We start from the raw sequence: 26,930 nt of genomic DNA on the forward strand, positions 1-26,930 counted from the left end.
TAATTTTTGCGTATAGTTTATTATCACTGTTTATTAGCGATATTGGTCTATAGGAGCCTGGGCTTTCCTCCGGTTTACCTTTCTTATGGAATACCACGATGTTAGTTTTAGTCCATGATTCCGGTATTACCCCTGTATTTACTACTCCATTGAATAAATCCAATAGAAGAGGTGACGTTTCTTCTATCAGATGTTTATAGACCTCCAAAGGTATAGCGTCAGGCCCTGCTGCCTTGCCTGCTGCTAGATCTTGTAGTGCCTCTAACAATTCGTCCATAGTGATATCCTGTTCTAGAATATCTCTCTCAATAGATGTAAGTGTTGTGCCGCTTTCCGGCCAATTTACATCTGGGTCCTCAGTGTCCAGTTCTTCCTTATAAAGGTCTTGATAAAATCTTCTAAAGACATCAAGGATTTCAACTGGTTTTTTGAAAATTTGGCCCCCCTCTTCAATCTTAGTGATAATATTCTTAGATGTAGCCTGTCTTATACGTAAAGCCAATTCTCTGCCTGCCTTTTCACCGGTTTCGTACACCCTTGCCCTCTGGGTTTGGTATTCTGCTGCAGCTTTCTTAGCCAATTGCTTTTGTATTTCGGCCTTTAAACTGTTCAATCGTTCCATACTCTGAGTATCCCTATTCCCCTGGCACACGTCCCTCCTATGTTGTTCCTCTGCCTCTGCCAATTTACCCATTAGATGCGCTCTCTCTTCCTTCACTTCTCTCCACTTGCGGGCAGTATAGCTAATTGTCTCCCCCCTCAAACCTGCTTTAAAGCTATCCCAAACAGCTATGCGAGAGGCACTATACCTATTGGCATTAAAGAATGACTGGGACCAATCCTTTACGCACGCTATATAATTACTATCAGCTAATAGCTTTCTGTCGAAAGTCCAGGGTCTGGCTTTTTTTTGTTTATTAAGGGTGATCGATAAGACTAGGGGGTTGTGATCTGATATTAGCATTGGAAGCATTTCTATTTCCACATTAGGAAGATGAGTAGCCGATATCATGAAATAATCCAGCTTTGTGTGCTTGTTAAATGGGTGTGAAAAATACGTGTGCCCTGGCTCGTCTTTTTTTAAACTTCCCCATACATCCCTTAGCCCATGAGATTGCATTATAGAGGACACTGCTCTAAATACCCGAGGTTTGCGACCTGTGTAAGGGGCGTTGATATCAAAGTTAGCTGAGATATTAAAGTCACCTAACATTACGATAGGGGCTGGCCAATTGGTTAACTCCCTCTCTAAATAGTCCATCACGCCCGGATCATCCAAGTTGGAGCCATAAATTGAGCATATAGTTATGCCTAAGTTCAATTCGCATATTGCCCATCTTCCAGATATATCAGCCTTACACCTTTTCACCCCCCCTAGATCTATCCTACCAATAATTGCTACCCCTTTGATCATTGATGTCTGTGACGAACAGGACAAAATTTCAAACCCCCTTAAATTTAGCCAGTGCCTCTTTTTCCAGGGTAGGTGAGTTTCCTGTAAACAGAGAATGTCGGCCCCTATTATTTTAACGTACTCTTCAAGCCTGCCCCTCTTTTTCCAATTATTCAAACCCCCTATGTTCAGGCTGACTATCCGGAGTCTAGACATTGCCCTGCGTGGAGTTTAACCACCATACCAACCAATTTAGTGCCCTCCTGAATATATCATTAAAATTCTGATTTCCTTCCAACCTTTCAAGTACATTAATACACATATTCATTGTCTGAGCTTTCTTTTCTTTTGCTTTCCCCCCCCCCCTGGCTCCCCCTCTCACCCCCGCCGAACCCCTCCCCTAAACCCCTCCCAAACCCCCACCCTAGTGGAGTGCGCAGACTGAGTCTGTGCGTGTGATGGAAGCAGTCAAGCAGTGAACTCAATATATATCTTTAGTAAACCCTACCTCTTCCACAAAAACCTAACCAACAGGTTGTCACCCCAAAAAAAAAAAAAAAACCATCAGAAAGCTGAACACAAAAAAAACATAATTCAACCCAATCACTATATTCCATACTAAAATGTAGAGCTGCCTCTAGATATTTGGTTAATTTACAAAATCTAGCTTCATGCCAATATCTAAAATGATTACTAAGTATGGATACAAGTTTCTTCCTATTAGGCTTAAAAAAGCCAAGCATTTAGCCATCCCTCTGTCTAAAAACATTCAACATCTAATTTCTGGAAATTGTTCAAAGCATATTTTCAACGGAATAGACATTGATACAATGAACTGGTGTAAAATTAGCTTTAGGAGTAGAATTTGAATTAAAAAAAGTATATCTACTCGCTAGAATTCTATACATGTTAAGCTCTCTTTTCTTGCAAAAAAGTTACATACAAATATTGAGGACATTTTTGGCTCAAAGTTGTTTCCTGATTTTAAATCAGTGCCACATTTTTGGGAGCCGGAGCGACCCCCACTCAAATTAAGGTGTTGTATGAGGCCATGCACCTCATATTTGAGCATCGTGGACCCTCTGGTTCCGCACCAGTGACTTCGGCCCCATGCCGATTATACAACTGCAACTTACCCTGATGCCAGTCCCGACACGATGCTCCCTGTGCCAGTGGCAGCACTATTCTTATTATGATTTCCAACGACATGGAGTTGGAGTCGCATCAAACGATGTTGGTTCTGGCACCGACAAGGTCCTAGGTCATTTCCTGAGCCTTATTCTAGAGAGCTAGGATTGGGAAAAGTATCAGAGGTGTCACTGGATCCTTTAGAAGACCAGCATTATGACTAGAATATGGACTGGTATGAGGAATTGGGTGAAGCCAGCGGACTGGATACCTCTCCCGATACTGGTATGCTTTCTTCCCTCACCGTGGCTATAGAGGAGGAAGCATCTTACGCAATGGTGGTGAGTAGGGTGGGTGAGGTCCTTGCTCTCCAGCTGTCCTCAGTGACAGTCAAGACTAACATCTTGACAGGGCGTGGCTTCGACTGCAATGGAGGAAGACGTGTCTGGGTAGAGCTCTGTCGGAGGCTCCCCTAAACAGGCCCTGCTCTCCGTATGTAGTCGCCTGTGGAAGCTCTTGTCAGGAGTAACTTTGCCTGGACAGAAGCCCGTAGCTCCGCTGCTGTTTCCGAATTGCCCGAGCCCCGCTCTGCGGATCCCGCCTGGGTGGGCCACGCGGCGTGCAACTCCTGTGCGGTTGGACCCGACTAAGCGAGCCTGGGGCTTAGCTCCGCCCACAGGGACGCAAAAGATAGCACGGACAGAATAAATCAACGGAGGCAGACCGCGACTGTCCACCCTGCTGTCACCTCACTAAATAACCACTGACGGGTGGCGGAGTGAAGTTGCGACCCCTGCAGAGCCGCCTGCCCGTATCCCCCAGATTGGCTGCTGGCCAATGCAGTGGGGGGAGAAGGATCGCAAGTGATGACGCTGTCTGGATCGATTGCGCCGCCGCTGCCCTCATGGCAAAATATGTGAAGGTGAGCCCCCGCCGGGAGGTTGGCTGCAGTTACCCGCCGGTCACTTCTTAAGACACCAGGCTCTCCTGTTATGTTAACTGGGACATTGCTGGCTGTAGTGGGGACATGCGGGGACATACGTGAGGCTTTGTATTATGAAACTGACTGCTGGTGTCACTAAGGGAGCTGCGTGGCGGCACATGGGGGAAATCTAAACCTGCCCCAACTGATGCCTATGGTCCCCTGAGCTGGTGATCCCCCGAGCCGGCGCCGTACATGTACCTGGATGCCATCTTGATACACACTCCACCAATGCCTAATGCAGAAACGAGGCACACACTGTTGCTCTGACAGGCGCAATACTCTTAGGGCTGGCACATCTCTGCTCTGGTGTGCCATACCTGGAAAGTCCAGCTGGGTTGCCCGGGTGGCCTCCGAAGGTGGTCCTTGCTGGTGCCCGCGGGGACACCCACAACGGGTGCCGCCAAACATAAGTGGCTTCTTGTTGTGGCAAGGATATGCACCACTGCTCGGCGTGGCCTGAGTGATTGCATGGTGTGAACGAATGCAAAAACAACAGTTGATGGACATAATGCAGAACAATGTCATACATTCACCCCAGTACAGAGATCTGGGCCTAAATCCATCTTTTTTTGCACTCCACACCACCCCAGTTCAGACATGGCCATATGCAAATCAGCCTTGACCCTGTGCCTCATGGGAAATGTCCAGCCCGAACTGCCAAGCCATGTCTTTCCTGGACCGGAATCAAGCATCCTAGGACGGGTTTCTGGCTATCAGCCGTCTTCAGCCAGAATAGCTGGACTCCAGTGGTGTGGAGAACATGGGACTCACGTCTGAGCATACCCATCCCACTCGGGGTGACAAATGCAAAAACAACAGTTGATGGACAGAATGCAGAACAATGTCATACATTCACCCCAGTACAGAGATCTGGGCCTAAATCCATCATTTTTTTGCACTCCACACCACCCCAGTTCAGACATGGCCATATGCAAATCAGCCTTGACCCTGTGCCTCATGGGAACATTCCAGCCCGAACTGCCAAGCCATGTCTTTCCTGGACCGGAATCAAGCATCGTAGGACGGGTTTCTGGCTATCAGCCGTCTTCAGTCAGAATAGCTGGACTCCAGTGGTGTGGAGAACATGGGACTCACGTCTGAGCATACCCATCCCACTCGGGGTGACAAATGCAAAAACAACAGTTAGTGGAGAGAATGCAGAATAAAGTGATACATTGACCCCAGTACAGAGATCTGGGCCTAAATCCATCATTTTTTTCACTCCACACGACCCCAATTCAGACATGGCCATATACAAATCCTGCATTGACCATGTGCCTCATAGGAAAAGTCCAGCCCGAACTGCCAAGCCATGTCTTTCCTGGACCGGAATCAAGCATCCTAGGATCGGTTTCTGTCTATCAGCCGTCTTCAGCCAGGATAGCTTGACTCCAGTGGTGTGGAGAACATGGGACTCACGTCTGAGCACACCCATCCCACTCGGGGTGACAAATGCAAAAGCAACAGTTGATGGACAGAATGCAGAACAATGTCATACATTCACCTCAGTACAGAGATCTGGGCCTAAATCTATCGTTTTTTTGCACTCCACACCACCCCAGTTCAGACATGGCCATATGCAAATCAGCCTTGACCCTGTGCCTCATGGGAACAGTCCAGCCCGAACTGACAAGCCATGTCTTTCCTGGACCGGAATCAAGCATCCTAGGACCGGTTTCTGGCTATCAGCCGTCTTCAGCCAGGATAGCTTGACTCCAGTGGTGCGGATAACATGGGACTCACTTCTGAGCATACCCATCCCACTCGGGGTGACGAATGCAAAAACAACAGTTGATCGACAGAATGCAAAACAATGTCATACATTCACCCCAGTACAGAGATCTGGGCCCAAATCCATCGTTTTTTTGCACTCCACACCACCCCAGTTCAGACATGGCCATGTGCAAATCAGCCTTGACCCTGTGCCTCATGGGAACAGTCCAGCCCGAACTGCCAAGCCATGTCTTTCCTGGACTGGAATCAAGCATCCTAGGATCGGTTTCTGTCTATCAGCCGTCTTCAGCCAGGATAGCTTGACTCCAGTGGTGTGGAGAACATGGGACTCACGTCTGAGCACACCCATCCCACTCGGGGTGACAAATGCAAAAGCAACAGTTGATGGACAGAATGCAGAACAATGTCATACATTCACCTCAGTACAGAGATCTGGGCCTAAATCTATCGTTTTTTTTGCACTCCACACCACCCCAGTTCAGACATGGCCATATGCAAATCAGCCTTGACCCTGTGCCTCATGGGAACAGTCCAGCCCGAACTGCCAAGCCATGTCTTTCCTGGACCGGAATCAAGCATCCTAGGACCGGTTTCTGGCTATCAGCCGTCTTCAGCCAGGATAGCTTGACTCCAGTGGTGCGGATAACATGGGACTCACTTCTGAGCATACCCATCCCACTCGGGGTGACGAATGCAAAAACAACAGTTGATCGACAGAATGCAAAACAATGTCATACATTCACTCCAGTACAGAGATCTGGGCCTAAATCCATCGTTTTTTTGCACTCCACACCACCCCAGTTCAGACATGGCCATATGCAAATCAGCCTTGACCATGTGCCTCATGGGAAAAGTCCAGCCCAAACTGCCAAGCCATGTCTTTCCTGGACCGGAATCAAGCATCCTAGGACCTGTTTCTGGCTATCAGCCGTCTTCAGCCAGGATAGCTTGACTCCAGTGGTGTGGAGAACATGGGACTAATGTCTTAGCATACCCACCCCACTCGGGGTGACACATGCAAAAACAACAGTTGATGGACAGAATGCAGAACAATGTCATACATTCACCCCAGTACAGAGATCTGGGCCTAAATCCACCGTTTTTTTGCACTCCACACCACCCCAGTTCAGACATGGCCATGTGCAAATCAGCCTTGACCCTGTGCCTCATGGGAACAGTCCAGCCCGAACTGCCAAGCCATATCTTTCCTGGACTGGAATCAAGCATCCTAGGACTGGTTTCTGGCTATCAGCCGTCTTCAGCCAGGATAGCTTGACTCCAGTGGTGTGGAGAACATGGGACTCACGTCTGAGCATACCCATCCCACTCGGGGTGACAAATGCAAAAACAACAGTTGATGGACAATGCAGAACAATGTCATACATTCACCCCAGTACAGAGATCTGGGCCTAAATCCATCGTTTTTTACACTACACACCACCCCAGTTCAGACATGGCCATATGCAAATCAGCCTTGACCCTGTGCCTTATGGGAACAGTCCAGCCCGAACTGCCAAGCCATGTCTTTCCTGGACCGGAATCAAGCATTCTAGGACCGGTTTCTGGCTATCAGCCGTCTTCAGCTAGGATAGCTTGACTCCAGTGGTGTGGAGAACATGGGACTCACGTCTGAGCATACCCATCCCACTCGAGGTGACGAATGCAAAAACAACAGTTGATGGACAGAATGCAGAACAATGTCATACATTCACCTCAGTACAGAGATCTGGGCCTAAATCTATCGGTTTTTTTGCACTCCACACCACCCCAGTTCAGACATGGCCATATGCAAATCAGCCTTGACCCTGTGCCTCATGGGAACAGTCCAGCCCGAACTGCCAAGCCATGTCTTTCCTGGACCGGAATCAAGCATTCTAGGACCGGTTTCTGGCTATCAGCCGTCTTCAGCTAGGATAGCTTGACTCCAGTGGTGCGGATAACATGGGACTCACTTCTGAGCATACCCATCCCACTCGGGGTGACGAATGCAAAAACAACAGTTGATCGACAGAATGCAAAACAATGTCATACATTCACTCCAGTACAGAGATCTGGGCCTAAATCCATCGTTTTTTTGCACTCCACACCACCCCAGTTCAGACATGGCCATATGCAAATCAGCCTTGACCATGTGCCTCATGGGAAAAGTTCAGCCCAAACTGCCAAGCCATGTCTTTCCTGGACCGGAATCAAGCATCCTAGGACCTGTTTCTGGCTATCAGCCGTCTTCAGCCAGGATAGCTTGACTCCAGTGGTGTGGAGAACATGGGACTAATGTCTTAGCATACCCACCCCACTCGGGGTGACACATGCAAAAACAACAGTTGATGGACAGAATGCAGAACAATGTCATACATTCACCCCAGTACAGAGATCTGGGCCTAAATCCATCGTTTTTTTGCACTCCACACCACCCCAGTTCAGACATGGCCATGTGCAAATCAGCCTTGACCCTGTGCCTCATGGGAACAGTCCAGCCCGAACTGCCAAGCCATGTCTTTCCTGGACTGGAATCAAGCATCCTAGGATCGGTTTCTGTCTATCAGCCGTCTTCAGCCAGGATAGCTTGACTCCAGTGGTGTGGAGAACATGGGACTCACGTCTGAGCACACCCATCCCACTCGGGGTGACAAATGCAAAAGCAACAGTTGATGGACAGAATGCAGAACAATGTCATACATTCACCTCAGTACAGAGATCTGGGCCTAAATCTATCGGTTTTTTTGCACTCCACACCACCCCAGTTCAGACATGGCCATATGCAAATCAGCCTTGACCCTGTGCCTCATGGGAACAGTCCAGCCCGAACTGCCAAGCCATGTCTTTCCTGGACCGGAATCAAGCATCCTAGGACCGGTTTCTGGCTATCAGCCGTCTTCAGCCAGGATAGCTTGACTCCAGTGGTGCGGATAACATGGGACTCACTTCTGAGCATACCCATCCCACTCGGGGTGACGAATGCAAAAACAACAGTTGATCGACAGAATGCAAAACAATGTCATACATTCACTCCAGTACAGAGATCTGGGCCTAAATCCATCGTTTTTTTGCACTCCACACCACCCCAGTTCAGACATGGCCATATGCAAATCAGCCTTGACCATGTGCCTCATGGGAAAAGTCCAGCCCAAACTGCCAAGCCATGTCTTTCCTGGACCGGAATCAAGCATCCTAGGACCTGTTTCTGGCTATCAGCCGTCTTCAGCCAGGATAGCTTGACTCCAGTGGTGTGGAGAACATGGGACTAATGTCTTAGCATACCCACCCGACTCGGGGTGACACATGCAAAAACAACAGTTGATGGACAGAATGCAGAACAATGTCATACATTCACCCCAGTACAGAGATCTGGGCCTAAATCCATCGTTTTTTTGCACTCCACACCACCCCAGTTCAGACATGGCCATGTGCAAATCAGCCTTGACCCTGTGCCTCATGGGAACAGTCCAGCCCGAACTGCCAAGCCATGTCTTTCCTGGACTGGAATCAAGCAACCTAGGACTGGTTTCTGGCTATCAGCCGTCTTCAGCCAGGATAGCTTGACTCCAGTGGTGTGGAGAACATGGGACTCACGTCTGAGCATACCCATCCCACTCGGGTTGACAAATGCAAAAACAACAGTTGATGGACAATGCAGAACAATGTCATACATTCACCACAGTACAGAGATCTGGGCCTAAATCCATCGTTTTTTTACACTACACACCACCCCAGTTCAGACATGGCCATATGCAAATTAGCCTTGACCCTGTGCCTTATGGGAACAGTCCAGCCCGAACTGCCAAGCCATGTCTTTCCTGGACCGGAATCAAGCATTCTAGGACCGGTTTCTGGCTATCAGCCGTCTTCAGCTAGGATAGCTTGACTCCAGTGGTGTGGAGAACATGGGACTCACGTCTGAGCATACCCATCCCACTCGAGGTGACAAATGCAAAAACAACAGTTGATGGACAGAATGCAGAACAATGTCATACATTCACCCCAGTACAGAGATCTGGGCCTAAATCCATCGTTTTTTTTGCACTCCACACCACCCCAGTTCAGACATGGCCATATGCAAATCAGCCTTGACCCTGTGCCTCATGGGAACAGTCCAGCCCGAACTGCCAAGCCATGTCTTTCCTGGACCGGAATCAAGCATCCTAGGACCGGTTTCTGGCTATCAGCCGTCTTCAGCCAGGATAGCTTGACTCCAGTGGTGCGGAGAACATTGGACTCACTTCTGAGCATACCCATCCCACTCGGGGTGACGAATGCAAAAACAACAGTTGATCGACAGAATGCAAAACAATGTCATACATTCACTCCAGTACAGAGATCTGGGCCTAAATCCATCATTTTTTTGCACTCCACACCACCCCAGTTCAGACATGGCCATATGCAAATCAGCCTTGACCATGTGCCTCATGGGAAAAGTCCAGCCCAAACTGCCAAGCCATGTCTTTCCTGGACCGGAATCAAGCATCCTAGGACCTGTTTCTGGCTATCAGCCGTCTTCAGCCAGGATAGCTTGACTCCAGTGGTGTGGAGAACATGGGACTAATGTCTGAGCATACTCACCCCACTCGGGGTGACACATGCAAAAACAACAGTTGATGGACAGAATGCAGAACAATGTCATACATTCACCCCAGTACAGAGATCTGGGCCTAAATCTATCGTTTTTTTGCACTCCACACCACCCCAGTTCAGACATGGCCATGTGCAAATCAGCCTTGACCCTGTGCCTCATGGGAACAGTCCAGCCCGAACTGCCAAGCCATGTCTTTCCTGGACTGGAATCAAGCATCCTAGGACCGGTTTCTGGCTATCAGCCGTCTTCAGCCAGGATAGCTTGACTCCAGTGGTGTGGAGAACATGGGACTCACGTCTGAGCATACCCATCCCACTCGGGGTGACAAATGCAAAAACAACAGTTGATGGACAATGCAGAACAATGTCATACATTCACCCCAGTACAGAGATCTGGTCCTAAATCCATCGTTTTTTTACACTACACACCACCCCAGTTCAAACATGGCCATATGCAAATCAGCCTTGACCCTGTGCCTTATGGGAACAGTCTAGCCCGAACTGCCAAGCCATGACTTTCCTGGAACGGAATCAAGCATCCTAGCACCGGTTTCTGGCTATCAGCCGTCTTCAGCCAGGATAGCTGGACTCCAGTCGTGTGGAGAACATGGGACTCACGTCTGAGCAGACCCATCCCACTCGGGGTGACAAATGCAAAAACAACAGTTGATGGACAGAATGCAGAACAATATCATTCATTCACCCCAGTACAGAGATCTCGGCCTAAATCCATCGTTTTTTTTGCACTCCACACCACCCCAGTTCAGACATGGCCATATGCAAATCAGCCTTGACCCTGTGCCTCATGGGAACAGTCCAGCTCAAACTGCCAAGCCATGTCTTTCCTGGACCGGAATCAAGCATCCTAGGACCAGTTTCTGGCTATCAGCCATCTTCAGCCAGGATGGCTTGACTCCAGTGGTGTGGAGAACATGGGACTCACGTCTGAGCATACCCATCCCACTCGGGGTGACAAATGCAAAAACAACAGTTGATGGACAGAATGCAGAACAATGTCATACATTCACCCCAGTACAGAGATCTGGGCCTAAATCCATCTTTTTTTTGCACTCCACACCACCCCAGTTCAGACATGGCCATATGCAAATCAGCCTGGACCCTGTGCCTCATGGGAACAGTCCAGCCCGAACTGCCAAGCCATGTCTTTCCTGGACCGGAATCAAGCATCCTAGGACCGGTTTCTGGCTATCAGCTATGGCTATGGTGTGGACGAAGGCTGTGCTGCGGAGAGGGTGCCTGCGCGTGGCGGGAGAGACCTGTCACTGAGGTCTCGGGCTGTGAAGCAGTTGCTAATCGCATTTGCCGATGCTGCGCGCACAACAAAATGTACTTTATTTATTTATATGTTTACTTACCTCTAATCAGCCGTTATCCGTAGTTTACTACCCCCCACCCTACCCCTCTCCCGCCCCACGTCAGTGCCCAGCAGCACTCCCACCATGGGCCCCTACTGTCTGCAGTACCACAGTGTTTACAGTTCGGCAGTACCGCAGTGCTTACAGTTCCGCAGTACCAGTGTTTACAGTTCCGTAGTACCACAGTGTTTACAGTTTGGCAGGACCTAGCACATATGATAGATAATAGTGCTTACAGTCTGCCTGCACTAAGCACTTTCTTCAGAAAACAGACTTTACAATGTGTTTGCACCAAGCTCCTAATGCACATAACAGCTTTTATAGTCTGGCCACACTGCGCTCATGATGCAGAGTCACTTCTCTGTCCGTGGTCTGTGGTAGGGACATGATATAAAGCGTGCAATATTTACAGTTGTCTGCACTAATTACTCGATACATACAGTGCAGTATTTACACATTGGCTGCAATAAGCATAGGAGATGCAGTGGTCTGGATGCTCTGAGCACGAGACAAAGAGTGCAGAGTTTACAGACTTGCTACAATAAACACATGAGGCAAATCGAACAGGATTCACAACATGCATAAATAAGCATCTAGAACAGTCAGTGTAGTGTTTACACAATGGGTGTAGTAAACTCATGATACTAATAGTGTAGTGTGCACAGGCTAGCTGCAACAATAACAGGATTCCAATGAAATAATGCTTGGTTTTATGGCTCAGTGAACTAATATGTTCTCTATAGGAATCTATGTTTCACGTTATGGTTACAGGTTCGGGTACCAGCCGGTCCATTCAACTTTTCATCCTGCAGAGTTAGATAAACTGAATATCATTAATTTGGAATAACATCTGCAAGATGCCACAAAGGGTGAATGTATACTTTACAAATCCACGCAACATTCTGACTGCGCTGAGAAAATGGTAAAAAGAGTGCGCTGTCTACATCCTTGGTACTTTCAAGAACAAAACATAAATAAAAGACAGCAGCAGACTTGTTGACTCTGTCAGGGTTTGTTTGTGCCTGTTGCTGTTGCGTTGCCATCCACGCTATTAGACAGCGCCATGTTTTTACCTCCTCAAAGCTGAAGTGGTGGGAGGAGTGCAACACACTTCCAGGTATCTCTGCATCCGGCCATTCTCAGACCTTGCAGCAAACCAGAATGTTCTGACTCGGGTCTGAAAACCCCGGTGCCGAGCCCTGCCAGACTCCTCCGCTCTCCCTGCTTGAGAAGAAGTGATTAAAAACTAGATTTTGGAGCACTGCCTCGTTATTTCTTTTGTTCTGCTCCAGAGCGGACAGAATCTCCAATGGAGCACGCTTGGCAGATTTCTGCATATAAAAGCCCACCCATTGGCAATACTGGGGACCAGATCCCGAGTGGGGGCCTGCGGTGAGACAATAGCACAGGCCTTTTGGGAGCTGAATTCGGAGGGAGGGGGCTTCTCAGTTTTTCAGACACCGCACAGCTTCTTGCTGTCTGTCCAAGGGAAGCTTTAGAGGGAGGCTTTGCAAATCCTTTCCCAGAATTGATGCAGCCTTTGGAAGGAAGCAGGGTTGTTTGCAACAGTTGCCATGGAGACACTGTTTTTGTGGTAATTTTGCATTGTTTCACCTTAATTTGAGGGTATGATAGCCCACTTCCCCGATTTTCCCAGACAATTTTGTTGCCTTCCATTATCTTCTACTAATCTTCTGTGACTGAAATATTTCACCCCTTTTCATTCTATGTCATGTTCCTATTTCCACATTCGTACAGCACTGACATCTTCCTTTCTTTGTTTTTTTTTTAATGAGAAATAATCTTAAAGTAACAGTGACCATCCTAGTTATTCTTGTCTTGGCCTCTTTCACTTGCTAAAGATAAATGCTCGTGCAAATTGTAGATAGCCTACTGTGGAGATCACTACTGTGATTGGCCTAGCCCTAGAGGCACCCCAGCACCCATGCACCTTCAAGTACAGCAAAGGAGTGAAAGTCAGTGATTGTGACCCAGAAACTATTACTGTCGTAGAAGAATATGTCCTGCGGTGTGGGACTCTGCTGAAGTTCATAAAATCATGGAGATTATTACCCAGGTCTCGGATATTGTTCGAATGGTGTGATTATTTTATCCCTTGAGAAGAGGTGTGTGCACCTTATAATTTAATGGAAATAGCTAGCACTCGAGTACCTGTCAGCAGTACTCATAATGTCCCTTAGAAGGAGACAGAAAGATAAGGAAGCTATGCATTGAGTTGAGGATAGAAGAACTGGTGCAAATGATGACCAAGCATTGGCAAAGTGAACTGATCTCGACTTTTGGCTTGCCAATAGCAACCTTTTGGCTTTGTCAATGGTTTTTGCCGATGCTGCTCAGCATTGGAATAATAAAAAAGCATTAATGTATAATTGTGCATGTATTGTCACATGTGCACATGTATGCAAAATGTGCCGGCAATTTTTTTTTAAATTTACTGTCCTAAGATGACAGTAGTAATTCAAAAACAAATAAGTAAAAGGTGCAAAAAAAGTTTATTTTTTAATTTTTAGAAAGAAGCGGTTTGGCTGCAAGCTGCAGCTTCCACGACCTCTTAAGCAGGTTTAAAAAATGTTGTTAAAAAATGGATAGGTGGAGGAGGAACAGAGAAGTGGGAGGTAACTGAGAGGAACAACACCGGCAGTGCCAACCAGAAAGGGCAAGGAAGCAATGGGGCTGGCCGGTAAGGGTATAAAATAAAATTAAGGGCCATGGTGGGTTAGAGGAAGCAATGGGCGAGCTGGTTAGTGGGACAGCAACATGGAACGTGATAGGTATTGCGGGGTGAAGGAGGAAGCAGCACACAGATGAGAGAGGGGAGTGAGCAAGAAAATGCATACACTCTCATGAAGGTATAAAAGCAAACGAAAACAAGCTTTTGCAATGCAATAGGTTTCGCATTCACAAAAGTTTGAGCTATTGGCATTGTAAGTGATAATGCCTTTTATTTAAGTTTTTGTTTTTTTAAGTTCAGAAATATTTTTATTGAAAGAAAAAGAGTGTCAATAAACAGTATAGAAAATTAATCACAAGTCATTACATTACAACTTTACTCCAAGTAGAATACATAAATTGGATTATTGAGAGGAGTAACTGAAAATAGAGTGGTGAAAAGGAAATATATCTAACATTGAAATAGACAACTAAGGAACATTTGGGGAATTCATGGTGGTTTAAGTATTTCTCGATGAAAGGGCTGCAGCGAGAAAGATTTTTTAGCACATGTATCAATGTACATTGTAACAGGCGACCATAGTTTGAAACGTTTCATAGACACAGGAGGTATCTAACCTATGATTGTAACTAATAGCGTACCGCCAAGCTTTATAAGAGATTCTAGTGAAGTCTTTCCAATTTCTAGTAATCTGTTGGAAAGCAACCGCTACTAACAAATCGATAATTTTGAGATTAGATGTAAAATTGTTCCAAATGGGTGAGAGGCTTCCCAAAAATACATAAATGAAGGAAAAGAGGAAGTTAGTAGCAATTATTAGATTCATTTTAGTCCATACACGTTTCCAAAAACTATGCACAAATGAACAGGAGAATAACAGATGAAATATAACAGCATTTGGGGATGAACATGTTCAGCAAGTATCTGGTACAGTCGAAAGCCTTTTACTTAAGGTAACCGTGGAAACACCTCCAGAAGAGCTACTCGGCCACCCCAGTGGCACTCCCATCCGACTCCTTTCCCTCCCCCTGACTAAGCTTTCGCCCCGTCCAGGAAACTGAGATAATCGCGCTGATCTCGACCTCCAAACCATCAGCACACATTTCAGACCCCATTCCCCCATCTTTAATCAAAAAAATGAAGCTTACTTGGCGAGGTAGTTCTCAAGTGGTTTTCCTCCTTTTTACATAACCGTTCGCAATTATTAAAAATCAAGAACTTCACCTCCGATACCCAGCAAGTCAACAAGGGTGTCCCTCAAGGATCAGTGCTCTCCCCCCAGCTCTTTAACATTTACATGGAACCACTCGCCAAGTTACTCAGGAACGCCAACATCCACTTCCACCTCTACGCGGATGACACGCAGATTTACCTGGAAACCTCCTCTCTCAAAGACATCCACAGACTCAACGATGTCCTAAATGAAGTTCAAGACTGGCTGACAAAGAATCACCTGAAACTCAACCCCGACAAGACAGAAACACTCCTCATCTCAAACAAAGAAGATAACCCTCAAATCACCGAGTGGCTAAAGTCGATCGATGCTCTCAAAGGTAACCTCACGCTAGCCGACTCCGTTAAATCCCTGGGCTTCACCCTAGACCCCAAACTAACCCTGACAAACCACATTAAGAACTCGGCGAAAAGCGCATTCTTCAACCTCAGACTTTTGAACAAAATTAAACCTTACATTCCCAACAAGGACCTCAAACTAGCCACGCAATCTCTAGTTCTATCAAGACTGGATTATGGGAACTCAATCCTAACAGGCATCCCCAAATCGCACCTGGCACCACTAAAAACAACACTTCACGCGGCAGCGAGAATGATCACAGGCTGCAAAAAATCTGACCACATCTCCCCGACACTCAAAGAACTCGAATGGCTCCCTGCGGAAATGCGAAGTACCTTCAGAACGGCCTGCCTAACCCACAAGGCCCTCCACACCGGCAAACCGGAATACCTGGCTAACAAGCTCAAAAAAGCAGGCCAGGCCAGAAATTTGAGAGGCTCTAACTCCCTGCTGCTCATCCTACCAAAAACCAGAAGGAAGAGAACTGCGGACTGCTCTTTCTCAGGAAATGCCCCCAAAATATGGAACGCCATCCCCCCGCACATCAGAACTCTACCATCCTATGCAGAATTCAAGAGCCAACTCAAATCCTTGTGCCTTATCCGCTCCCTTGGTTGTGGATAACTTGGAGCTGCAAACGTCCCTGAATCCATGAGGTAATGTTGAATCCTGTACCAAGAAGCCCTGCTGTCCGAACTTTTCTTCTTTCCAAATTGTCACTCGCTGATTGCTTTTATTGGGTTTGTTTCATGTTGTTCTCTTTTTCATTCCCTCTACTGTGAAGCGCTCTGATACCTTCGGGTCTTGTTAGCGCTATAGAAAACTTCTAAATAAATAAATAAATAAAATAAATAAAAGTCTATTGTATACAAAAAACAATGTTTGTGTTATATTAGCTGCTCTTGGAGATTTTCGTATTTTGGTCCAGATGTTACTCCTGAAAGATAATGGCCAAGATACTTTAAAATCTTGTTCCCAGGCAGTCTCTTTTTTAGATTTGTATGTAAATGTAAATGCATTGCTTTTATTGGGTTTGTTTCATGTTGTTCTCTTTTTCATTCCCTCTACTGTGAAGCGCTCTGATACCTTCGGGTCTTGTTAGCGCTATAGAAAACTTCTAAATAAATAAATAAATAAAATAAAAAAAAGTCTATTGTATACAAAAAACAATGTTTGTGTTATATTAGCTGCTCTTGGAGATTTTCGTATTTTGGTCCAGATGTTACTCCTGAAAGATAATGGCCAAGATACTTTAAAATCTTGTTCCCAGGCAGTCTCTTTTTTAGATTTGTATCTAATGGTGTCGGTATATTGTAGATTCTTATAAATAGTGGAAGCTTTGGGTAGAGTGCCCAAGAGAGAGTGTAGGTGTTCAGCTGAAACAGCAGTATGAACATTAATTGATGTAGTGGTAAATTGAGCACATGTATCTAACACGACTGTCTTGAGGATGTTATGTTTAGAATTAAAAGATGCCGGTAAGCCAAATGATTGACTCAGTATAGGAAGGAGTGTAAAATCTGATTGTGAGAATAATTGATGAACCCAAATTAAACCCTTTTGCCTCCATGTTTTCCAAAAAAAAGGTTTGTCGCGCATTAACAAAGTTTTATTATGCCAAATTGTTGAGGTAAGAAAGGAATCAAGAGTCCCATGGATTGGAGGGGAAGTTGATTCAAGGAGTTTAGAAGTAAATTTGATTATGGGAGTGGATAGGGACTGTGGCTTACGAGAAAAAGACAGGTATTCTTGGAAAGAGAAAGGGGATAAAAATAAGAGTTCATTTGAGGTCCATAAAGGAAAGTCTTCTGTTAAGTGAAGCAACAAATTTGAGGCTTGATGTAAAAGAAAAGCTTTTTGATAAGCAGAAAAATTGGGAAAATTAACTCCGCCCTCTGTTTTAGGATGAATTAGTTTTGATATAGATATAAGAGAACTCTTATTACACCACAAGAAGGAGAGAATAGAATTAACCTTTTTGAATATTTTTGCAGAAATAGGGTCTGGGATGTTGGAAATGGTGTATAATACAAAGGAGGAGAGCATCATCTTTATAGTGTCCAGGCTACCCCACCAAGACAAGTAAAGAGGATGCCGTTTAGTTGTGAGCTCTGAATTCTTTTGAATACATTTGCTCATACATAATGCTACCGTGTCAGGAATTGAAGGAGTGAAGTACAGCATTAAATATGTAATATGGTTGGAACTCCACATAAAGTTAGAAGGGGTAAAATTCGCTATGAAAGTGTATTTGGTCAATGGCAGGATCTCACACTTATCAGTATTTCATTAGTTATCAGAGATTGAGGAAAAGGACTGCACCTCTGCTAAAAAGGCAGAAATTGAATCATTTGGTCTTGAAATAAAAAGCAAGATTTCATCAGTATAGGCTGCAAGTTTAATGTGAGATGTTGGTGTTTCAAAGCCGTTTATATGTGAATTTTGACACATTTTGGAAAGAAAAGGCTCTAAAGCCAAATTGAAAAGAAAAGGTAATAAGGGGCAGCCTTGACGCACTCCTCTTCCTAAATCAAAAAATGGAGAGACTAGGCCATTAGCGTATACAGCAGCTCGAGGATTAGAATAGAGGAGAAAGATTAGGGAGATAAACTTAGGGCTAAAGCCAAACCATCTAAAGGTAAAAAAGAGGTACGGCCATTCAACTCTATCAAACACTTTTTCCACGTCTAATGCTATTGCTGCAAGAGGGTGCTTTAGGTGGGAAGATTTGGATAAAATGTTGAATAAGATTTCTGTGTTATCATTTATAACTCGTCCCTTAACCCCTTCGATGCTCATGACGGAACGGTTCTGTCATGAGCATCGGTCGCGCTGTGCTCATGACGGAACCGTTCCGTCATGACCACACCCGCGATTGGAATGTTCAGCAGCGGGGGAGAATCGGCGCCGCAGGCAAGGTGTTAACAAAGCCGGATTGTTCTTTACCTAAAAACTTTGGTAAATATGAATCTAAATGAAGAGCTAATGCTTTAGAAAATGTCTTGTAATCGATGTTAACAAGGGAAATGGGCCTGAAATTTTTACAGTACTTTGAGTCCTTACCCTCTTTAGGCATAAGGCAAGTATGCGCTTCCGAGCAAGATCCGACAGAGCCATTCATAGAGCAGAAAGAAGTTACCAGGGAATGAAGTTTGGTCAATAATAACTTAGAAAAATGAAGAAAAATTAGACGGTGAATCAATCTGGTCCTGGTGCTTCATATTTTGTAAGGTGCTGGAGGGCTTTCAGGAGTTCCTGTTGTGTTAGATCTGATTCTAGGGAGGATACATTGGGAGGATCATGTTCTGGTTTTTGTATGGTGGAAAAAAATTGGGACATGAGACGGTCTGTAGAAATTGTTTCCAAAGTGTATAATGATGTATAAAACAAAGAGAATTCATTCAATATTTCTGCATCCTTAAATTTGAAATCGAGTGTTCAGCATAAATAGATTCAATGTTTAGTTTGTTATGTTTGATTTTCAAATAATTTGCCAAAATTTATTTTTGCCACCATAGAATTTCGCACTAGATTTTAGTAGATATAGTAAGACATTATCTGTTGATTCTTTATTGAACTGAAGTTTCACTTTTATGAGAGCTGTCAGGCAATCTTTTGAATAAGAGGAATAGTAAGAGTGTTCCAGTCTCTTTATGTCATGAAGGGAAGCATTAGTTTGCTTAAGCGCTAATTTACGTTTTTTGGCAACATAACGTATGATGAAGTCTCTTGCTGAAGCTTTAAAGGCATCACAAATGGTCGATAGAGGTATAGAGTCATTTTGGTTGAACAAGAAGTATTCATCAGCAAAGGTAATAAATGCAGATGTAAATGCTGGATCCAAAAGAAGGGTATTGTTAAAACGCAATCTTCTGGGAGCACTAGTACTAGGTATTATATCAAGGCCAATTGAAACAGGAGTGTGATCCAACAATAATATAGGATCAATTTCAGCATACATAAGGGTTTGTGATAGATTATGGGAAACAAAATGTAGTCAATTCGTGATTGGGTATGATGAACGGGGGGAAAAATAGTATATTCCCTGGTAGTAGGATTGCATAATCCCCATGCATCTAGAAGTTTATGTTGGGAGATAGTGTGAACAAAAGATTTATTAGATTTATTGGGGATAAAAGGAACTTTGGAGCTTCGATCCATAAATGGATCAAAAATCTGATTACAGTCGCCAGCCAATATAAAATTATCTTCAATGCTAAGAGTAATTTGCTTAGCTAATGCGGGCCAGAAAGTAGGGTCGACTCCAGTAGGAGCATAGACGTTAAGGAAAGAGACTGGAACACCCCTCAATAACATTTTAACAATTAGCCATCGACCAGTTGTATCAGACACTTGTGATATAAAATTAACAGGTAACGATTTACGACAAAGTATCATAACTCCATTAGGTTTTCCATCCCCTTAAGAAAGAAAACTTCCCTCACCCAACCCTTTTTTAGTTTTAATGATTCAACATCTGTGAGGTGATTTTCTTGGAGAAACACTATATCTGCACCTAATTTAGCCAGGTGAGTTAAAAGTCTCTGTCATTTGCTAGGAGAGTTTAATCCCCTAACGTTCCATGAAACTAGTTTTAATGGCATAACAAATCAACAGTATTAAAGAATGAAAAGGTTGAACAATCATACAAGTCAATGAGAGAACATTAAGAGCTATATAAGGAGAAGAGTATCAAATAAACAAATGTTTGAACTATAGGATGATGTAATGGTGATGAAAAGATTAATAGAAGTAAACAGCGAGATTGATAGAAATAAGTCTTTGAATAAGTTAGCATACGAGTGAAGTTGTGAATGATAAGAGAAATAAGAGAAACTAAGAGAGTAAAGGCAAAGGTACTTATGGAGAAAAACAGAAAAGAGAAAACATCAGCAATGAAGACACCTGAAAGGAGGGAAGAAAAAGAATAGAGAGAGGAGCAAAAAGAAAAAGATAAAAAAAGACTAGACAAACAACATACCTATAAAAAAGAACAAGGATGCGGGAGAGGGGTGAAACCACATGAAACAGATAGCAAATCCAGGGTCTGCTTGGCAGAGAACCAGGGGAGGAGCACAGCAAAATGTTGAAGTAACTGTAGAGGCAAAGAAAAAGAGTTTTATAAAAAGTTAATAAAACCAAGAGAACACAGAAGAAACTTTAAAGTCAAAGAAGACAACCAAGTATACATATAAAACAATGGCAAACTGCAAGCTTATTAAGTTCTAAAGCAAATACATATTTAAGTTAAATGTCCTAAAACCTGAAATGAAAAAGTAGAAACATTTAAGTGAGTCAAAGATTCAGGCAACATGCGTGGACGAGTGGCCAGAAGAATCCACCTGAGCTGTTTTGAACTATTTTATGAAGCTTTGTAGATGCATTGGATCTTTGTATGTAGTTGTCCTATTGTTATACGTAACTTTAAAAAGGCAAGGATGGAATAAACCATAGCGGGCTCCCATTGAGCAAAGATCAGGTCTCATGCATAAAAAAGCTTTGTGTCTAGCATCGATGGCCTTGGCGTAATCCTGTGCGAAAAACAATGTGGATCCAGACCATGCAATTCGTTGAACAGATTTGACCACTGACAAAACTTTTAACAGGTCAGTGTACTCTAGGAAGTACATGATGACTCCTCTTGGACGTTGTGAGGATGAAACGCTGGAGGGTGGATGACCTAACCTGTGTGCACATTGGATATTGAGCACAGTGTCCTCTGGCATGTGGAGCAGTTTAGGAAGGAAAGACTTAAAGAAGGTGAAGGGGTCTGTATCTTCGGCCCCTTCCGTCAGCCCGTAAATACGTAAATTATTTCTCCTGTTATGTTTTTCGAGGTCATTAACCTGCTTTTGGAGCACTGAAACTTGAGACTGAAGATGTTTAATGCTGGTGTTAGTGTTCTCCAGTGCTGCTACGTTTTGCTCCACTGTGGATAGCCTTGTATCAAGTTGAGACCAGCTGTCAGTGAGGATTCGTAGTTTAGCGTTAGTTTCCTATACAAAGGGTCTAAGGGCCCTTATTTCCTGCAGCAACAACTCCATTAATACAGGGGAAGTTGGTTTAGGTGGAGACGGAGGGTCCTTTTTTAAACGCTTCATGGTGGATTTTCCTGATGAGGAAGGAAGGGGATCCATTGTTGTGTTGGATCCCTCAGGTGATAATATCAAAGAATCTTCCATCTTTGAAAATTCAGTAAAAAGCTTAGAGTTCTTAATAAAGATACATTTTGGCTTAAAAGAGGTAGGGAGAGCTCCTTTCAGTCTGCCCATGAATCTTGAGACTGGTTGTAAACATAGAATGTGAGGAGAAAATCGTGCCTCCTGAGTTGGATGTGTAGTAAGTTGGGAAGCAAGCTGAAGAATAAACCAGACTACAAGGAGGTATGATTTACGGGGAAAAAATGTTGGCAGAGCTGTGCACCAAAATGTGAGTTTAATATCAAAAATCGCCAAAGAGTCAGCAGTTGTGTTTGCCTAAGGAACTCCTGAGCCGAAAAGATCAATGCATTTAGAGAAGAGACAGTAAAATTTAAATGGTCCTTAAGAGCAACTTATTGTGAGTTAAAAAGACAAAAAAGTAACAATAAGGTAAAAACCTAGGAGAAAAAAACAAGGATAATAATCTTGTTTTAAAATGTTCGCTTCAATAAACCATGCGAGATTCAGGCAAGCTATGTGAAAGCAATGAAGTGTTTCCAAGCGTTGAGAAAAAATGCTGCACAAAATGGCGGCCGCAATCACAATATCTCCAGTAAAACAGTATGCTGAGGAGATGCAGTGTTGTCAAGCTGCCTTTTATGTTTAATAAGAAAGGATAGCCCAAACATGAGTCTAGTAGGTATCGGAGAAGCGTACCGAAATAAATCATTATTGCGGCGGTGAAGGAGAGCTGTGCGACTGAAGAAAACTCAGCGGCTCGTTCCGTTCCTCAGGGAACAAGATGGCGGTGGCGCTGCTGCGACATTGCGTGTAGATTTTACCTTGCAGCTGGAGCTGTGTTGAGATGTCAAAAGGAGATTGGGGGGGTCACATGTTGAGTAGAGGACTTTCCGGAATTCCTGTCTGCTAGCAGCTTCACTGAAAGTGTTGAGGAAGTGCAAAACTGCCGCACCGGTCCTCAGAGCTCTACCCCGATGCCGCATTGTCCCTCGGGTGGCAAGCCACGCCCCTATGTTGTGGGTTTTAAAACATAAATAAAAGGAATTGTCATGTGCAATACTAATAGCTTAATCTCTCGCAAATGCGAGACCTATTGCATTGCCTGCTCGACCGCTTGTTGGATTGTAAATATCAGAGGAAGAGACCGGCCTGCGACGTCTTCAAAGTAGTGATAAATAGTGCAGTGAAGAAGATGTGCAAGTGTTACAAATTACATAGATACAAAGTGTGAAGTGAGAGTTGCATATGATCCGAGCTATAAACACTAACAAAGCGCTCCAACATCTTTTGCTCTGTGATTACACTGTCATGGCTCAGGGGGAAGAGTGAGGGGGGGCTATTTCCTGCCCTCTCCGAGATTTGAGTGTGCAATATGGCATTGCTCAATGTCATTGGTATCTTTGGAATAAAAAAAAACCACTCCAGCTGTAGTAGGGCCCTGGCTTCACCTCCTGGTGCAGGGCAGGCTGTGCTTTATGGCAGGCATGGAGGGAGGGAAGGGATGTCTCAGCTACAGCTCCAGCCTCCTACAGTGCCCCTGATATTACTAGCGAGCAAGATGCGCTGAGGTGGTGGTATTGGTGGTGGTATTGGTATTGGTGATAGTGGTATTGGTGATGGTGGTATTGATATTGGTGGTATAGGTGGTGGTGGTGCTGGTATTGGTGGTGCTGCTATTGGTGGTGATAGTTGTGGCATTGGTGGTATTGGTGATGATGGTATTGGTGGTTGTGGTGCTATTGGTGGTGGGGGTATTGGTGGTGGTTAATTTTGGTATTGGTGGTACTGGTATTGGAAGTGGTGGTATTAGTGGTGGCAGTATTGGTGGAGTCGGTGGTATTGGTGGTATTGGTGGTGGTGATGGTATTGGTGGTGGTGGTATTGATATTGGTGGTGGCGGTATTGGTGGTGGTATTGGTGGTGGTGGTGGTATTGGTGGTGGTATTGGTGGTGGTAGTAGTGGTGGTATTGGTGGTGGTGGTATTGGTGATGATATTGGTGATGGTGGTTTTGGTGGTGGTGATAATAGTGGGGGTGGTATTGGTGGTGGTGGTGGTGGTGGTAATAGTGGTGGTATTGGTGGTGGTGGTGGTATTGGTGGTGATGGTGGTATTTGTGGTGGTGGTGATGGTATTGGTGGTGGTGGTGGTATTGGTGGTGGTGGTATTGTTGGTGTTGGTATTGGTGTTGGTAGTGGTGGTATTGATGGTGGTGGTGATATTGGTGTTATTATTGGTGGTGGGGTATTGGTGGTATTGGTGGTGGTGGCATTGGTATTGGTGGTGGTGGTATTGGTGTTGGTCTTGACGGTGGTATTGGTGGTGATTATGGTATTGGATTGGTGGTGGTGGTATTGGTGGTGGTGGTATTGGTGGTGACTGTATTAGTGGTGGTATTGGTGGTGGTAGTATTGGTGGTATTGGGGGAGGTGGTATTGGTGGTGCTGGTATTGGTGGTGATAGTGGTAGCATTGGTGGTATTGGTGGTGGTGGTATTGGTGGTTGGGTGGTATTGGTGGTGGTGGTATTGGTGGTACTGGTATTGCAGGTGGTGGTATTAGTGATGACGGTATTGGTGGAGGTGGTGGTATTGGTATTGGTGTTGGTTATGGTATTAGTGGTGGTGGTATTGGTATTGGTGGTGGTGGTCATATTGGTATTGGTGGTGGTGGTGGTGGTGGTATTGGTGATGGTGGTGGTATTGGTGGTGGTGGTATTGGTGGTGGTAGTGGTGGTGGTAATGGTGGTACTGGTATTGGTGGTGGTGGTATTGGTATTGGGGTGGTTGTATTGGTGGTGATAGTGGTGGTATTGGTGCTGATGGTGGTATTTGTGGTGGTGGTGGTGGTATTGGTGGTATTGGTGGTGGTGGTGGTATTGATGGTGGTGGTATTGGTGTTGGTAGTGGTGGTATTGGTGGTGGTGGTATTGGGGGTGATTATGGTATTGGATTGGTGATGGTGGTATTGGTGGTGGTATTGGTGGTGGTTATATTAGTGGTGGTATTGGTGGTATTGGTGGAGGTGGTATTGGTGGTGGAGGTGGTGGTATTGTTGGTGGTGGTATTGGTGGTGGGGGCATTGATGGTGGTGGTAGGGGTATTGCTGGTGGTATTAGTGGCGGTGGTAGTATTGGTGGTGGTATTGTTGGTGTTGGTCATGGTGATGGTATTGTTGGTGGTGGTGGCATTGGTATTCTTATTGCTATTGGTGGTGGTATTGGTGGCGGTATTGGTGGTGGTGGTGGTATTGGTGGAATTGGTGGTAGTATTAGTGGTGGTGGTATTGGTGGTAGTATTAGTGGTGATATTGGTGGTGGCATTGGTGGCAGTATTGGTGGTGGTATTGGGGGTATTGGTGGTGGTGGCATTGGTATTGGTGGTGGTGGTATTGGTGGTGGTGGTATTGGTATTGACCGTGGTATTGGTGGTGATTATGGTATGGTATTGGTGGTGGTTATATTAGTGGTGGTATTGGTGGTGGTGGTGGTATTGGTGGTATTGGAGGTGGTATTGGTGGTGGTGGTTTTGGTGGTGGGGTATTGATAGTGGTGGTAGTGGTATTGGTGGTGGTATTAGTGGCAGTGGTAGTATTGGTGATGGTATTGTTGGTGTTGGTCGTGGTGATGGTATTGGTGTTGGTGGTGGTATTGGTGTTCTTATTGGTATTGATGGTGGTATTGGTGGTGGTATTGGTATTGGTGGTACTGGTATTGGAAGTGGTGGTATTAGTGGTGGCGGTATTGGTGGAGTTGGTGGTATTGGTGGTATTGGTGGTGGTGATGGTATTGGTGGTGGTGGTATTGATATTGGTGGTGGTGGTAGTATTGGTATTGGTGGTGGCGGTATTGGTGGTGGTATTGGTGGTGGTGGTATTGGTGGTGGTATTGGTGGTGGTAGTAGTGGTGGCATTGGTGGTGGTGGTATTGGTGGTGGTGGTATTGGTGGTGGTGGTATTGGTGATGATATTGGTGATGGTGGTTTTGGTGGTGGTGGTGGTAATAGTGGGGGTGGTATTGGTGGTGATGGTGGTGGTAATAGTGGTGGTATTGGGTGTGGTGGTGGTATTGGTGGTGATGGTAGTATTTGTGGTGGTGGTGATGGTATGGGTGGAGGTGGTGGTATTGGTGGTGGTGGTATTGGTGGTGGTGGTATTGTTGGTGTTGGTATTGGTGTTGGTAGTGGTGATATTGGTGGTGGTGGTGATATTGGTGTTGTTATTGGTGGTGGGGTATTGGTGGTATTGGTGGTGGTGGCATTGGTATTGGTGGTGGCGGTATTGGTGTTGTTGGTATTGGTATTGTTATTGACGGTGGTATTGGTGGTGATTATGGTATTAGATTGGTGGTGGTGGTGGTATTGGTGGTGACTGTGTTAGTGGTGGTATTGGTGGTGGTGGTGGTATTGGTGGTATTGGGGGAGGTGGTATAGGTGGTGCTGGTATTGGTGGTGATAGTGGTGGCATTAGTGGTATTGGTGGTGGTGGTATGGGTGGTTGTGGTGGTATTGGTGGTGATGGTATTGGTGGTGGTGGTATTGGTATTGGTGGTACTGGTATTGGAGGTGGTGGTATTAGTGATGGCGGTATTGGTGGAGGTGGTGGTATTGGTGTTGGTTATGGTATTAGTGGTGGTGGTATTGGTATTGGTGGTGGTGGTCGTATTGGGATTGGTGGTGGTGGTGGTGGTATTGGTGATGGTGGTGGTATTTGTGATGGTGGTATTGGTGGTGGTATTGGTGGTGGTAGTGGTGGTGGTATTGGTGGTGCTGGTATTGGTGGTGGTGGTATTGGGGTGGTTGTATTGGTGGTGATAGTGGTGGTATTGGTGCTGATGGTGGTATTTGTGGTGGTGGTGGTGGTGGTGGTGGTATTGGTGGTATTGGTGGTGCTGGTGGTATTGGTGGTGGTGGTATTGGTAGTGGTGGTATTGGTGGTGGTGGTGGTGGTATTGGTGGTGGCGGTATTGACAGTGGTATTGGTGGTGCTTATGGTATTGGATTGGTGATGGTGGTATTGGTGGTGGTGGTATTGGTCGTGGTTATATTAGTGGTGGTATTGGTGGTGGTGGTGGTGGTATTGGGTGGTATTGGTGGTATTGGTGGAGGTGGTATTGGTGGTGGAGGTGGTGGTATTGATGGTGGTGGTATTGGTGGTGGGGGTATTGATGGTGGTGGTAGGGGTATTGGTGGTGGTATTAGTGGCGGTGGTAGTATTGGTGGTGGTATTGTTGGTGTTGGTCGTGGTGATGGTATTGTTGTTGTTGGTGGTGGTGGTATTGGTGTTCTTATTGGTATTGGTGGTGGTATTGATGGTGGTAC

Source organism: Lissotriton helveticus, chromosome 7 (assembly GCF_964261635.1).
Source record: "Lissotriton helveticus chromosome 7, aLisHel1.1, whole genome shotgun sequence".
NCBI classification, from domain to species: Eukaryota; Metazoa; Chordata; class Amphibia; order Caudata; family Salamandridae; genus Lissotriton; species Lissotriton helveticus.